The following is a 3952-nucleotide window of genomic DNA, read 5'->3' as shown; positions in this document are numbered from 1 at the left end:
TGATTATCTTGTCTAATCCCCTCATTTTATTTCTTTTTTTTTCAAGATTTTATGTATTTATGTATTTATTTATTTTAGAGAGAGCTCATGCATGCACAGGGCAGGGTGGGGGAGGGGCAGTGGAGGAGGGGTAAAGGGGGAGGCAGAGGGACAAGCAGACTCCATGCTGAGCATGGAGCCTTCCTTACACGGGGCTCGATCCCAGGACCCTGAAATCATGACCTGAGCTGAAATCAAGATTCGGATGCTTAACCAACAGAGCTACCCAGGTGCCCCTAATCCCCTCATTTTATTTATTTATTTTAAAGATTTTATTTATTTATTTGAGAGAGAAAGAGAGAGAGAGCGAGCGAGCACAGAGGGAGAGTGAGAGGGAGTACCAGACTCCCCAGTGAGCGGAGAGCCCCATATGGGGCTGATCCCAGGACCCTGAGATCACGACCCAAGCCGAAGGCAGACACTTAACCGACTGAGCCACCCAGGCGCCCCGTAATCCTCTCATTTAAAGATGAGAAAGTTGAAGTCCACAGACATTGAGATTATTTTTTAAAAAACAGAAACGACTATATTCACTTTCTGAAATTATAGAGAACTGTTGACATTTTTCAGAAATAAAGCAAAAAATTTCAATGGGTAGAGTAAGACCTTGCTTTAAAGGAGTTGAGAATTTAAATGAATTCTACAAAGATCTTTACAATTTTATACTTTTTCAATATTGTGTCATAGTGACACTGGTATTAGTGATTTTAAATGAGAGCAAGTGATGACAATGGCTAACTGCCCAGGTAGGTTAGATTCATTTTTGGAGCCAGTAAAGTAGAACAAAGATCTCCACGGAGCAATGGTTTTAGGGTGAAAAGACATGACAAAATATAATTATATACAGAACATATCAGATCCAAAAGATAAGGTTGTAGAAAGGAAAAGTCTGCATTTGAGAAAAAACCAACCAACCCAGTAGCATTTAATGCTTTGTTGCAGAACCCAGGTGGAAGGGTGTGTGTGTGCGCGCCCTTGCATCCAGCCACAGACTGGGGCAAACAGATTAGCATAAACTTTCGTTGTAGGCTCAGGGTCACATAGGCTAGTGTCATTCATAAATATCACAGGCAGCAGGAGTTATGGTGCCAGGGGGAGCAAGTCTGACGGTATACCAATGTGAGCTTCCCGGGAGTTGTAACTCTCCCAGCATTCTGCTGAACGCTGGGGTTTTCTAGATGCAGTATCAGCTCAGAGTTAACTGCATTGATTCTGTTCTGTTCCTTGAAACATCTTTTTTTTTTTTTTTCTCGTGATAAAAATAAATACTTTTATTACTCAGGTTAAAAATAAAATACAAGTGCAGGCGCCTGGGTGGCTCAGATGGTTAAGCGTCTGCCTTCGGCTCAGGTAATGATCCCAGGGTCCTGGGATCGAGTCCCACATCGGGCTCTCTTCTCCTTGGGAGCCTGCTTCTCCCTCTGCCTCTCTCTCTCTCTCTCTGTCTCTCATGAATAAATAAATAAAATCTTTAAAAAAAATAAATACATAAAATAAAATACAAGTGACTTGGCACTGATAAAGCCTGTTGAATTAATGAATGAATGCATGAATACATCCATTATGAGGGCGGGCTTTGGCTACCTCCTGTAGTGAGAATACTGACTTTGAAGGTGTGAGGGGGTGTTGCGGTCACCAAGGCCTGGTGCTGCGACGGTCCTGCAAGTTTTGAATGAACCTGGTGTTGAATATGTCCCCACCCATTGTCCAGGTCTGGGCTGGTAGGGCCTGGGCCTGGGGAGGAACTGTGTGCATGTGTTCCTTCCCAGGCCCAGCCTGTGACAAGATCTGCTCCTCGCTGGCAGACCTATTCTCTGTTTCCTGTTCCCCCTGCTTCGATTCTTGGTTGCCTATATTGGGGGATGAGGAATTCAAACCCCCATGGTGGCTGTAGCAGCAGCTTTGGGCTACCAGCCCTGGGGGAGCCCCCCCTGGTGCGCCGACGTTGGGCTGGGCTGCCCCCAGGGTCGGTAGCAAGCAGAAGGCGGGCGGTAGGGTGCGGGGGGCAGAGGCGCAGGGAACACAGCAACTCCTGCTCTGGCACAAAGGGGCAGAGGGGACCCCGTTCTGGTGAGTTTCCCAGGCTGCTGGAGCGGGGGCGGGGCGGTGGATGGGCTGGAGGCGTAGCACGGCGAGGGGCCCTGTTTAGGGGCCACGGAGGCTCCACAGCTACCTTCAGAAATTCTCGGTCACTAGAAGAATATGGCTTAATGTCTCCCTCTGCTCTCTTGGGTGGCAGCTTTCTTGCTGGAGGATGCTGATGGGCAAAGAAGCCTTCGAAGATCACAAAGTTGTTGACCTGTGGAACTGTGGTCTCCAGGTTGTAATGTTTATTCTGGAACTTAAGCAGCTTCTGTGAGGGTCAGTCAATGGCCAGTTGGTGTGGTTCAACTCCCTCCTTCTGCAACATATAGTGGAAGAGTTCTCGCCCGTGGCCACAGTGCTAAAGTGACTCATGGATGTAAAAGTCTAGAATGCAAAGTGATTCTACCTCATTGTGAGCCTCACGATCATCCAGTACAAAGAGTTTCTTGTATCCAACTTTAAGGAAGCCGATAACGGCTCCTTTTCGAGCCGGTTGCGCTGAAGTGTCTTTGAGCACATACATAACATGGCGGTTACTCTGCATCCTTGATGCACTGGTGATGGGAGCAGGAAGATGCTGAGCCTTGGCAGAAGCCTTGCCCAGTTCATCTACAATGGTCATAATTTGCTGTTGCGGATCAACACTTACCTTGGAGACCCTCCTTGAAACATCTTGATTGCCTACACTGGTGACTCTTAACCATGGGGTGTTTAACAACAAAACCCAACATTGATGCTTGGGCCATACTCACAGAGATTCTGATTTAATTAAAATGGGGGGAGCTTAGACAGTGATAATTTTTACAAACTCCTCAAGTGTGGCTAGGGTTGAGACTCGCTGGCTTAGATGATAAGGAGTCCTTTTTGACTGGAGCTCTTCTGGGGGATAAGGGATCACTTTCCTATACCCAAGAGTCATCCACATCACTGCTTAATGGTGGTGCCATACCCCCTGGGAGGATGTAGGGCTCAGTTGGGGTGGGGGCTAATGTGGCACCTATATACTCTCATTGAGTTGACTCCCCTCAGGTGGGTGGTCAGAGTTCAACTGTGAAGACCCTTCTATGTCATCAGAGTTCTCATCACTAGAGACAAACATCCTCCAGAACCAGAGGAGAAAAATATTTTTAGGTCAGTTCTGAAAGGAAGACTTCTCAGGTCAAATTTCTATTCTGTGTCTGGCCTAGATGTAACCATTAGGAAATAGTTGTCAGATCAGGTCAAAGCAGTTTTGTACTGCCTAAAAAGAACTGAGTATTGGGCGCCTGGGTGGCTCAGTTGGTTAAGCGACTGCCTTCGGCTCAGGTCATGATCCTGGAGTCCCGGGATCGAGTCCCGCATCGGGCTCCCTGCTCGGCAGGGAGTCTCCTTCTCCCTCTGACCCTCCTCCCTCTCATGCTCTCTGTCTCTCATTCTCTCGGTCTCAAATAAATAAATAAAATCTTAAAAAAAAAAAAAAGAACTGAGTATTATTATATGCCAGCAAGTTACTGACTGAAACCAGCCTGTCTCCTCAGGGCACAAAGCCTTATCCCATGGCTCCTTGTGGCTAAGCTTATACAGAAAACACTATTTCCATGTTAGAATGAGAACTGAGAAGGCAGATGATTTCTCTGAATTTGTTAGAATGAAGCAATGTCCTCACCCTTTTCACCCATAAGCAGGAAATGAGTTTCTTTTTTTATTTCCTTTGACAAGATGTGTTTCTTAACAATGCCATCAACTTTGGTATTATAAGCAATAACTCATATCAACCAATTATTTTTCCCTTTAATGCTTATGTTTATTTTCTTTTGTTTTTGCATTAAAAAATAAACTGCATGCTTCA

The 3952-nt window shown here is 45.9% G+C and overlaps 1 pseudogene; it reads right to left on the bottom strand.

The window, feature by feature from the left end:
• Positions 1 to 425: 425 nt before the first annotated feature.
• Positions 426 to 3071, bottom strand: LOC123858601 (alpha-tubulin N-acetyltransferase 1-like; annotated as a pseudogene).
• Between the last annotated feature and the right edge of the window lie 881 nt (positions 3072 to 3952).

Source organism: Mirounga angustirostris, unplaced genomic scaffold (genome assembly GCF_029215605.1).
Source record: "Mirounga angustirostris isolate CCGP_5_RB_7025 unplaced genomic scaffold, mMirAng1.0.hap1 SCAF_4, whole genome shotgun sequence".
Classification (NCBI taxonomy): Eukaryota; Metazoa; Chordata; class Mammalia; order Carnivora; family Phocidae; genus Mirounga; species Mirounga angustirostris.
Note: the sequence above shows the minus strand (reverse complement) of the source record. Positions and strands in the feature narration are given on the sequence as shown.